Source organism: Peromyscus maniculatus, chromosome 9, assembly GCF_049852395.1.
Source record: "Peromyscus maniculatus bairdii isolate BWxNUB_F1_BW_parent chromosome 9, HU_Pman_BW_mat_3.1, whole genome shotgun sequence".
In the NCBI taxonomy this organism is placed as follows: domain Eukaryota; kingdom Metazoa; phylum Chordata; class Mammalia; order Rodentia; family Cricetidae; genus Peromyscus; species Peromyscus maniculatus.
In genome coordinates, this window is record NC_134860.1 from 97,026,958 (window position 1) to 97,039,767 (window position 12,810).

At 43.9% G+C, this 12,810-nt stretch overlaps 1 non-coding gene across 1 annotated transcript; it reads right to left on the minus strand.

Moving 5' to 3' along the window:
- Window positions 1–880: 880 nt before the first annotated feature.
- Window positions 881–1,041, minus strand: LOC121832479 (U1 spliceosomal RNA). Its single transcript, XR_006076133.2, has one exon. It is a non-coding gene; the product is annotated as a U1 spliceosomal RNA (small nuclear RNA).
- Window positions 1,042–12,810: the final 11,769 nt, after the last annotated feature.

Genomic DNA, 12,810 nt, shown 5'->3' on the forward strand with positions numbered 1-12,810 from the left:
AAAGATCTTAGGGTTAATCTCAGGCCCATGAAACACGTTACAGGGTTCACCCAGAAAGGGTGACATGATATATTAGCATCCCAAGAAGTTCAAAGAAAAAAAATTAAAGTCCTGGTTATTAAAATGAATGGTCCCTAATGTAGTGGGAATATGTGGTTTATTGGGGAGGAGACAAGCGAGAGAAGTTTACTTTGTTGTTGTTGTTGTTTTGTTTTTTGAGACAGGGTTTCTCTGTGTAGCTTTGGAGCCTGTCCTGGAGCTCACTCTGTAGACCAGGCTGACCTCGAACTCACAGAGATCCGCCCGCCTCTGCCTCCCAGGTATCACTGGGACTAAAAGTATTTACCGCCACCACCTAGCCAGAAATTTACGTTTTAGTAAAAGTAGCAATAGAGTAAACGTAACAGCTCCCAGTAGTGGGAAGTTGATTTTTTTTTCCTGGTTTGTTTTTATGGACAACACCCCAAATTTGATATATATTTCCACAGATATCCCCAAAGACAAGCCACTCTCTTAGATAACCTGGGAAAAGTTGGTTTCTTTCTTTGTTCTGAATGATTCTACTAATCATGATTTTCCCTCCAAGGCTAATAAAGACTGTTGCTCTAAACATTTTTGGGTGACTCCGTGTCAAAGCTGTCCATATCAGGTGGTTTCCTTTCTCTTATATATTTTCGGTTACATTTATTTATTAGTATTTTATATGTGAGTGTGTGTGTGTGGAGGTGTGCACACCATGGAGAACATGTGGAACTCAGAGGACAGCTTGTGGGAGTTACTCTCCTTTTGGGCTGGGGAGCAGTCAGGTTTGACAGCAAAGGACCTCTACCTACTGAGCCATCTCTGGACCCTGTCTTCTTTGAGAGGGACTTTTTTTCCCCCTGAGAGTGCGAACACAGTCTCCCGCTACTACTAATTGCGCCATCGAGTTTTCCGAATCCGGGGAAATCGCAGGGGTCAGCACATCCGGAGTGTGACGAATAGGCTCCGCCCTGGGAAAACACCTTCGTGTTCATGGCATCTCCTTGGCCCGGTAAGTATGAGAGTGACCTTTATACAGAGAAAGATTATGCAGAGTTTAGTTCAAATATATGAAAATTGATTTCAACATATTGAAATTAAATTCATAATCTATATACTTAAGTAATAAGGTATCAATTCTTGGTTTAGGTTAAAACTTTTAATTTTTGGTCTTTTTTGTTCCATTTATCATATACATCATATATATATGATATGGATGCGTATTTGCTTTCAGTGCTGGGCGTTGAACTCATGGCCTGGCACATAACTAACAAGTACCTCTTCCACCAAGTTGCATCCCCAGTACTCCTAGTTTACCACGTAGGCCTTTGGCTTTCAATCTTTCTGCTTCAGTCTTCCAAGTAGTTGGGATTGCAGGTCTGTGCCACCAAGCCTGGATGAGGCAAACACAAATCTTAACAGTGTTACATAAAACGTTTCTATCTGTTTTTGTTAATACATGTCAATAATATTCAACTATGAGTTTGACTATGCCATTTCCATACATGTGGATCATATACTTCGATGATATTCACTCTACTCTTTCTTTGCTTTATTTTTTTCATATGCATGTAGACCATGCTTTGAACTTGCTATGTAGCTGAGTATGACCTTGGACTTCTGATCCTCTTGCTTCTACTTCTTGAGTTCCTGTACCATCATGCCTGGTTTTTACGCACAAGGCTTTATGTATGCCACATGAGCTCTCTTCCAGGTGAGATATAGCCCCAGCCTTACCCATTACCCTTTCTTGTCCCTCTCTCCTCTTCCTAAGTAATCCTTTTTTGTTATTTCCTTAAGGTCCACTTATGAGGAAAAAAACATGGTATTTTTCTTTTTGAGTCTGACACTTTTGCTTAACGTGATGAATCACAGTTCCATCTATTTTTCTTGAAATTTCTATAACTGTCCTTGTTTATGGCTGAAAAATATTGTGTATACAGACCACTTTTTTTCCTTCCTTTCTTTCTCTCTCTCTTCCTTCCTTCCTTCCTTCCTTCCTTCCTTCCTTCCTTCCTTCCTTCCTTCCTTCCTTCCTTCCTCTCTCTCTCTCTTTCTTTCTTTCTTTTTTTTGGTTTTTTGAGACAGAGTTTCTCTGTGTAGCTTTGCACCTTTTCTGGAACTCACTCTGTAGCCCAGGCTGGCCTCGAACTCACAACTCACAGAGATCCGCCTGGCTCTGCCTCCCGAGCGCTAGGATTAAAGGCCTGCCCCACCACCGCCTGGCCACTTTTTCTTTATCTGATCTATAGGTAGGCTACTGTGAACAGTGCAGCAATGAGTACATGTATGTAAGTGTTGGGTATGCTGATTCATGATCCTTTTGCATTATGCCCACCATGGCCAGATCATACAGATATTTAATTTAATTTTTGTTGTTGTTGTTGTTGTTGAAGCAAGGGCCTTTAATCAACACTTGGGAGGAAGAGGTAGGTAGATCTCTGTGAGTTGGAGGCCAGCCTGGTCTACTTTTTTTTTGAGACAGTGAGTTCCAAGACAGCCAGAGCTGTTACACAGAGAAACTCTGTCTTGAAAACAAACAACCCAAAAAAGGAAACAAACAAATAAACAAAAAACCAAACCAAAAAACAAATAATCAAACACAAAAACAAAACAAACAAGTAAAGCAGAAGAAAAATTAGCCAACTACTCAGTGGTAGTAGGCCCTGGGTTTGGTTCCCAGCTCTGGGGAAAAAACATTCAGGTTTGTTCTGTTACCCTGAGTGTGTGTTGACTTGTTGACTGTTTTGTGTGCACTTGAAGAGGCAGCATTTTGTGTGCTGAGTATTATATGCAAATACAATTATCTAACATAATATACTTTAGCTAAATTGTCTGAGGTGCTTTATCATGTTTTCTAATACTTGTTTGATCTATTGATTTCAGGGGGGAATGGGTTCTGATTCTGTTCTATTGATTACTGAAAGAGAGGTATGGGAGTCTATAACTCAAACTGCTGACTTGGCAATTTCTCATTTCCATTTCTGTCAGTTTTTTGCTAATGTAACCTGAACTCTGTTGTTGGTACAGACACATTTTATTTATTTATTTATTTTGTTTTCTTTTTTTTTTTCTTTGAGACAGCGTTTTTGTGTGTAGCTTTGCGCCTTTCCTGGAACTCACTCTGTAGTCCAGGCTGGCCTTGAACTCATGGAGATCCTCCTGCCTCTGCCTCCTGAGTGCTGGGATTAAAGGCATGTGCCACCACCGCCCACCCATTTCTAAAATGTGTCTGAGCTGGGTGGTGGTGGCACACACCTTTAATCCCAGCACTCAGCAGGCAGACGCAGGTGGATCTCTGTGAGTTCGAGGCCAGCCTGGTCTCCAAAGCGAGTTCCAGGAAAGGCGCAAAGCTTTTTGAGAAACCCTGTCTCAAAAAAAAAGGGGGGGGGTGTTTAGGATCGAAAGTCTTGGTTATCCTGTGATGTGTCATTTTTTTATCTCTTGTGATGTTTCTTATCCTAACCTCTGCTTTGCTATTAATATACTACTCCAGTATTTTACATTTGAAAGTTTAATATGGCACATATAGTCATTAGCTGGGAGCTGGTGGCACACACTTTTGATCCCAGCAATTGGGAGGCAAATGGAGGAGGATCTCTGGGTTCGAGGCCAGCCTGATCTACAAAGTGAGTTTCAGGACAGCCAGGACTACACAGAGAAACCCTATCTCAAAAAAAAAAAAAAACAAAAAAAACATAAGAAAAAAGAAAGAAAAAGAAAAAACAATTAACTAACCAACCAACCAACCAAGCAAACCAACAAAGGAGTTCTTGAAACAAATAAATCAGTCTGTGATGATTTTTCTCTCTCCCACCAGAGTACAGTGCAAGCTCCATGAAAATGAAGGCTACTGTTCCATTAATTAAATATTTTATCTTGAAACAATTTCATAGCAAATGGTGGTATTGTACACCTGTAATCCCAATAATTAAAGCATTTGAGGCTGGTAGGTCATGAGTTGGAGGCTAGCCTGGGCTACATAGTTATACCACATTTTGAAAAAAGGAGAAAGTTTACAGTCATAAGAAGTACAACAGAGCTGGGTGGTGGTGGTGCACATGCCTTTGATCCCAGCACTCAGGAGGCAGGCAGGTGGATCTCTGTGAGTTCGAGGCTTGCCTGGGCTACAGAGTGAGTTCCAGGAGAGGTGTGCAAAGGTACACAGAGAAACCCTGTCTCAAAAAACCAAAAACCAACCAACCAACCAAACAAACAATCCAAAAACAACAGTAGAAACAGTTCCATGTACTTTGTATTCAACTTTGTATTTCCCAAAGAATAACACTTTTATGTAATTATCAAATATCATCCAACCCAGAAAGTTAACATTGATACCCTATTAGGCTATTACAGAACTTTGTTGGGCTTTTAGCAGTTTACATACATGTGTGCATGTGTAGATACAGGAGTGTAGTTCTAGGAACTTTTGCCCCATGTGAGGATTCATGGAACCACTGTTAAACTGAGCACAGTGTTTCCTCAAGGTGCCTTTGCATACGCTTCAAGTTTATCCTAAAGTTGTTTCCGTGTACCGTGAAGTATAAGCTAATTGTCCACAGACTGCATCAGGTAGCTAAGACAGGCAATCCCATTGGCCGAGCCTCATTCATCCACAGCCACAGGTCCTTGTCCTGGTAAGGCAAACACCAGGCAACACCTGATGCCAATGGCTTGGAATGCTGCAAAGCCATTAAGGTATGCAAAAGTGGATTTGTTGTAGTTTCCTCCTTTAATCCCACCACTATAAGGCTCTAGGACTGTTCCATCACTACAAAGACACCCCCTTTGCCGTCCGATTTTGAGGACCTGTCTGTTTTGTTCTCTCTTGCTTCCCCGCCCCCCCCCCCCCCCAGTACCTGGTACCAACTAAGTTATTCATGAATGTACCTGTTTGAGACTAGATATTACAGGGGGATTTCCTAACTTGTTTGAAGACAGGAATATTAATTTGTTTACTAGATTTCAGTTAATGAAAAGGTATTTGAAGGAAAGAGATATCATACAATTTCATCTCAAAATGACTGATTTGCAGAAAACACACACACACACAATCTTCAGCTGCTAAATCTCATAGCATACACCATGGATTATTTGAATCCTATAATAGAACTTGGTCAGTATACAAAGCTTCAAACGCTTGAGAGGAGGCCTCTACACACGCTCCCCCTCTCTCTCTCTTTCTCTCTCTCTCTCTCTCTCTGTGTCTGTCACACATGTATGCTTCAATATTTGTGTGAAATGGCATTTTAACACCTTCTAGAATCCAAACTGGCAGATGAGGGCTGCTTGGTTGAGTACACTTCACCTGCTTCGGCCTGGTTCTGCTCCTGCTTCTGATGACCAATACTGTCCCAGGGTAAACAGGGACATGACCCTCCATAAACCTGCTTTCGACTGACGACATTAAAACCTCCCCTAATGGTACCAGGGGGAAATCGACTGATCCTGAAAGATATTTGCACATTGTTGGAGTTTCTTGACCTTAAGATATCTTTTTTGGAAGCATTTAAAGAACTAAAGAAAAGAAATTGCCCTTTAAGTAGACCTCGTGACCGAAGTGGGTGGGAAAGTAATTACGCCGCATTCCAAACCTTACCTTTGCACAGGATAACTAACTCCATGACAAACGCTAAGGCAAACACACTTCGAAAATACCACAATATTCCTTCACCTTCTCTCTGATAAGAAAGGCTTATGAATTTTTATATCTTGAAAAACCTTTGTTTTGCGGGGTTTGTTTGAACACGTTACTTCTTACCGTGTGTGAGGAGACAGAGTCATTTTAGAATCTGTTTACACGGGGTTTTTGGAGGCCTAGCATTTAGTGCGTTTCGTGTAATAATCCACAGGTAGGACCTGTTTCTGTAAATGATTTATTTCCATGGATCTGTTCCTTGAATTGATTTGATATTTACTTAAGAAAGTTCTTTCTTTGCTTACCCTGTCGTCTCTCTGAAAGCCCCTGTGAAGCATGAGGCCCTCGCAGGAATGGCCTGACCCCCCTCCTCTTCTGAGGGTCAGCCTTCTTCACAGGGACCTGGGCTCCATTTCATAAGGATCTTTCATCAGTCTTTCTTTCTTTCTTTCTTTCTTTCTTTCTTTCTTTCTTTTCTTTCTTTCTTTCTTTCTTTCTTTCTTTCTTTCTTTCTTCTTTCTTTCTTTCTCTCTCTCTCTCTTTTTTTTTCTGTGTTTGGTTTGGATGTCAGTGGCTGTAATGATACCAGAATTGAACCCAGGGCCTCACGCATAGTCGGCAAGTACTCTATCTCTGAGGCCAAAGAATTCAATATCTCTTCTTTTTTGGATATAGGCTGTGTCATGGGAAGGTGCTAACATGTACCCAGGCCGCTCTACAATCCCCATAGCGATCACAATAATAATTGCAACACTCACCTTGGTGACTAATGTTCTTGATTGTAAACATAAATTGTAAATAAAAGCATTTGAAGGAAGCTTTGCTAGTTGTCGTGACTTACAGATTTCATCTGTATGAAACAGTGACTGTATGAAAACTTAGCTTCAGCCCAGCCTTCCAACCTCCCTGCAGCTCTCAGTTGTCTGGACCTAAAGCTGGACACAGACTGTAAACCCAGGGCACCCCGCTTCTCCCTCTGTGTAGCAGGAAGCCGGAGGTCTTCAAGTGATGTGTTTCAGCTCAGCTCAGACTGTGGGAGTGAGGCAGGGACCTAGCACACTCTTTTGGTCCAATTTCAAGTTCCGTGAAGGAGCCCAGGCACAGGGACTGGAACGGAGCAGCAAAGAGGAAGGCCCTTGACCCCCTTCTCATCAGCAGTGCGAGTTGTTCTGATCCTTCCTTTACACCACCCTCTCTCTATATATATACATATACATATATAATATGTATTACACACACATATATATGTGTACACACACACACATATACACACATGCACACACACACATAATGCATCCTTGTGCATAACAAAACTTCCAGAAGCTCCTTGTTAAAAGGAAAGTGTTATTTTTTTTTTTTTTTGGTTTTTTTATTATTATTATTATTATTATTATTATTATTTTACAACACCATTCAGTTCAACATAATAGCCACAGAATCCCCTGTTCTCCCCCTCTCGCCCACCCCTCCCCCCAGCCCAACCCCCCATTCCCACCTCCTCCAGATCAAGGTCTCCCCCGAGGACCGGGGTTGACCTGGTAGACTCAGTCCAGGCAGGTCCATTCCCCCCTCCCAGACCGAGCCAAGTGTCCCTGCATAAGTCCCAGGATTCAAACAGCCAACTCATGCAACGAGCCCAGGACCTGGCACCAATGCACAGCTGCCTCCCAAACAGATCAAGCCAACTGACTGTCTCACCCGTTCAGGTGGCCTGATCCAGTTGGGGGCCCCTCAGCCTTTGGTTCATAGATCCTGTGCTTCCATTCATTTGGTTATTTATCCCGGTGCTTTATCCAACCTTGGCTTCAACAATTCTCGCTCATATAAATCCTCTTCATACTCACTAATTAGACTCCCAGTGCTCCACCAGGGGCCCAGCCGTGGATGTCTGCCTTCAGATTCCTCAGTCCTTGGATGGGGTTTATGGCATCACTATTTGGGTGTCTGGCCATTCCATCACCAGAGTAGGTCAGTTCCTGCCGTCTCGCGACCATTGCCAGCAGTCTTTTGAGGGGGTATCTTTGTGGATCTCCGTGGGCCTCCCTAGCTCTCTGCTTCCTCCCCTTCTCACCTTCCCATGTGGTCTTCATTTACCATGGTCTCCTATTCCTTGTTCTCCCTCTCTTTTCTTGATCCAGCTAGGATCTCCCACTCTTTCCCTATACTGTCGCCCTTCATTGTTCCCACTCATGACCAGGCTATTCATGAAAAAAGACACGGAGAAAGTGTTATTTTTTATATGGCAAAGAAACTACAAGCTTTGGGTCACAAGGCCAGAAGATGGCGAAGGAGGAGAGCTTCCGCCGCTCCCAGCCACTGAACTGAACTTGAGTTCAGAGCTCACAGTGCAAGCAACCGCTGCTCAGACCTCCCGGCTTCGCCTTCCAGATGGCCTCCAGAGCTAAAGCAAATCATGGCATTCCACACTTGCTTAGGAAAAAACCACACTGCGTGGGGGTGGGGGTGGGGGTGGGGGTGGGGAGCCTGTTCGGTGTCCAGGGGACTTCCAGGGCGGTTAGATGGGAGGCTACATGCATCCCTTGCCCGATGAGGCATGCTTTCCTGATGGCTATTCTGTTTGCCCTTATCAACGGGCCTGTTTGTCCACACGTCGCTTTCAGCCCATGAGAGGCAGGGACTGTGACTGGGGAGGGCAGAGTGCTGCTCATTTTCCTGCATCATGGAAAAATATATGTGCAGGAAACATACCCTTTCAACTGGCTTAAGCCCGCCGGTGAGGCTCATTTCAAGGTCCACTATTGTATTCAGTCCTTATTGGAGCATGATAAAAATAGCACGCCGAGGAGGCTATGTCTATAGACCAAGGCTGAAAGGGAGAGTTGAGGCAATTGTCCAGATAATCCAAGCAAAAACAAAACCAAACAAAATAAAACCATCCACCGTTGAGAAACGCAGGCGTAGGAGCCTGGAGGGTCCAGCCTGGTTTCCAACATTGTTCAAATTCATCGGCTCTGCATATATTTACCTTTCTGACTTAGATGGGGCTTAAGCTGCTGAAGAGTTTCTCTCCCCCCAATATTATCTCAAGCACTAACTCAAAAACATGCCTGTGCTTTTAAAGTAGCCCTCACTGCCCTGTTTTCCCCATAAGAAAGCAAATTCTGCCATCATTTTACCTGCTTCAAAAAAATCCTAGCCAGGTGCATAGAGAAGGGCTGCCGCAGAGGCTGGGACGAGGGGTTTCTTTCTTCGTTTGGCTCTGCGTGTGAATGAGCTCCCTCTAACAGGGAACGGAGAGCTGGAGATGGTCTCTCTGCCCACTCCCATGTTTTAGGCCTGTGGCTTTATGCTTGGTTAAGTGCCTGTCATGTGTGTTGGTTGCTGGTACAACAGCTTGGCTCATTTAGGAACGTAAGGAACCCAGTTTCCTTTGAGATAACAGCTGGTAATATTCCACTGCAGCTGGCGGGCCTTCACAACTTGGAGATGTTTTCTTGGCCAGGGTCCCCCAAGAACTGGCTTTCCAGGTTGGGGTCATGACGTGTCCCTTGCCCCTGTTCTTTTGCCGTTTGTTTTGGGTTTTGGTTTACCTGTGGGTCCCACTGTGTAGCGGAGGTGGGCCTCGAACTTGCAGTCTCCCAGCCTCTGTCTCCTCAGTGCTGTGATTGCAAGTGTGCATTGCCATGTTTGGAGACCTAGTTCTGGGAAGGGTGTGGCTTCTCTCACCATCCTTCTCTTGCATCTGAGTCCTCCTTTTGCCTCTTTCCCAGTATATGCAGTCATCAAGAACGAGGGCTTTTTCTTTCACGGGGCTTTCTTTATTCCAGCCTGTTTTTCCCATTCCTAAAGGTTGAATTCTTATTTTCTTATTCCTCTTAATAATCCCCTTGCTTTTTTTCAGTCTTGCTCATTTCTAATCCATCCTAAGTAAATGCCAGACAGCCTTCCCTGAAGCTTTGCTTAATTGAATTGTATTTCCTTGCACAAACATCTTCACTAACTCCCTGTGGCCTGAAAGATCTCACTCAGATTCCACAGGCTGGCACTTGAAAGCTTTCGTCAGTTTGGTTCTGGTGACTTCCTGGCCTCGTGCGAGCAGCAGTCAGCTTCAGGAAGACAGATCTGCTCCCCTGCAGGAAGGGCCCTTTCTCCTCTTGCTCTGCACTGCATCCCAGTTGTCTTCTGGTCTTACAAGGGGCATGCCTCTTCCTCCAAGAACCCTTGAGAAATCATTTTAGAGAAAAAGTGACCCATCTTTGAAATGGATTAAAGGCCTCTCAGAGTTAAAAGACATCTTGGCGGTTGGAGAGCCGGCTCAGTGATTATGGGTACATGCTGCTCTTGGAGAGGACTGTGTTAGATTCCCAGCACCCAGGTTGGGCCCCTTACATCTTCCTGTAACTCCAGCTAGGGAATCTCAGGCTGCTGGTCCCCAAGGGCACCAGCACTCATGTGCACATACCATTCCTTTCATACATACATGTAATTAAATAAATAAATAATATATATTTTTAAAAGCCATTGGAAGATGCCAAGTCCAACTTCTCACCCCTCAGGAGTCCTTTGACTCTGGTTGCTCACGGACAGGATGGGGAATGCACAGCAGCTCCTTGCTCTTTTTGATAGTTATCAACAAGAATGGATGCCCTCCACCCTGTGAGATAGTCTCTCCCTGCCTGATCTTTGATTGGTCTTGAAGAACAACAAACAAAAATCCAGCCCCTAGCATTTGACGGTTATTGTTATAGCGTGTGGTGATGTATTGTGCCCACCAATAAACTGTGTCCCCCAATAAAATTTATCAGTGGAAAAAGATAAATTTTTTCTTTATCAGTGGAAAAAGCCAGGCACTATAGTAAACATAGAAGTCAAGCAATGGTAGCACACGCTTTTAATCCTATCATTTGGGAGGCAGGGATCTGTCTGAATCTCTGTGAGTTCAAAGTCATACTGGGAACAGAGCCAAGCATGGTGACATATGCCTATAATCCCAGCACTAACCATAGAGATCTGGAGCTCTGTATAGACAGACAGGAAGTGACAGACCTGGGCAGGAAGAGGAAGTGATATAGCTGGACAGAGAGAGCAAATGATATAGCAGAACAGAAAGGCATATAGGCATGGGTGTACAGGAAGTAGCTCTCTTTGGAGACTGAGCTGAGGTAGGTTAGTTTGTGGCTTTTCCTATTCCTCTGATTTCTCAGGTTTTTACGCTTATATCTGGCTCCGGGTTTTTATTTAATAAGACCGTTTAGTAATTCGTGTTACAATAGCTATCTCGCCTTATCTATGATTCTAACTTATAAGTCACAGTTTCTTAGATTTGTTATCTTTTTAAGCACACATTTAACATTTTTATTTTATTTTACACATACAAGTGTTTTGCCTGAATGTATGTCTGTGTACCACTTGTGCACTTGGAGGCCAGAAGAGAGCATAAGATTGATTCCCGGAAACCGAAGTTTTAGATGGTTGTGAGGTACCCCATGGGTGCTAGGAATAGAACCCAAGGCCTCTGGAAGAGGAGCCAGTGATCTTAATAACCATCTTAACCCAGTCTCTTCAATTATTTCTCATATTAAAATCTTTTCTAAAAGTGGCACCCAGAATCTCACCACTTGATAAGCAGAGACAGGAGAATTCCAAAATGGAGGCCAGTCTGGGCCACATAAAGGAGAGCCCTGTTTTAGGAGGTTATGGCTATAGACCAAGAGTGAAATGGAAAATTGAGGCAGTTGTCCAGATAATCCAAGCAAAGAGAAGATCAAACAAAATAAAATAAACTAAATAACAGCACTTGTGAGCTGAGGCAGAAGAATCACCCTGAATTCAAGGCCAGCCTGGGTTATAGAATGAATTTTAGGCAGAGTAAAGCCCTGTCTAAAAAATCGAAAACTGCCACCACCAAAACAGAACAAAACGTGTTTCTAAGTAAGTCTCTGACGTGGCCATTTTGTCTGTGAGTAGTTCTCGAAGGTGTAACAATGACCTTAAAATGCAGGGACCAGGCAAAGCTTGGCTTTCATGATGCGCAGCATTCATTTCAGAAAATCCCAGATATTTGTATCACCTAACGTAGCTCATTACAGCTCATTACGCTCTGCCGTATTTATAGTGGGGTTTTGTTTTGTTTCTCTTGGTCAATGAGGAAGGAGGGACACTTTTCTGGGCCTCTGTGTTTTGCCTGCAAACACAGCAGCACAGCAGCTCAGCCCCTAGAAAGCCCCTCCTCTGACCCACAGCCTCCTGGTCCTTCAAGGGAGCCCTCCTAACAACACTGGATTTGGTCAGAACGAATCTCAGCTTCTGACATTGCTCCCATTATTGCCATCGTCTTCCTCGACTCATATTCCTTCTCCTGGCGGCACCCCCCTTCAGCTGGGGAGGAACGCAAACCACACAGGGGGCTCCCCCTCTCTTTTTACTTCTCATCTCCCCTTACCATCCCTTCCTCACCCCAGTGACCAGGCTCTTTCAGCTCGGTTTCTGCTCTCCATATAGTTCTCGTTATCTTTACTGCTGCATTCCTGCTCTGGATACCACCTCCTAGGGCGCACGTTGCTCTACTATCCTACAGTCAAATTCTGGGACTTTAGAGATATTTAAAAGCCAGCTTCAAATCCTTTTCACAAGGAAAAAGGCAACAGAGGGGTTTGCGAAAGATGTAGGAATTGGAACCGAATGAATTTAGTGACATTGGCTTCTTAGCTAAGAGTAGTGTCAGGGAGAGAAGGGGTCATAGATAATCCTGAGATTTCAGGGGGAAGATGGTTGGTGTACCTGGAAAAACTGGAAGGCAGCGTTTTGGGATGGCTCACACACGCGATCGTTACAATGGGAGCTCTTTCGTAAGCTCCTGCTGCCCTGGGGTCGCTTCTGGTCGACCTACATTGCAGCCTCTAGCAGGACAGGCACTTGCACAGGCTTGGGACGCTAGACATTCTCAATATAAAACTGTCAAGTGAATGAATGCATTATTATAGTTTACTGTGATATGCTTCAAGATATCCTTTCAGGGGAAGGGCGGAGGAAGCTCAAAAATGGTCAGGAAAAGAATCTGATATCTTATGTTGCTACATAGAATTGGAGCTATAAAGCAGAAGGAAATACCAACGAATCCCCAAAAGTGAACAAGAGAGTGACACTTCAGTACACTGTGCTGGTACCTAAACACAAGGAAATGACACAGA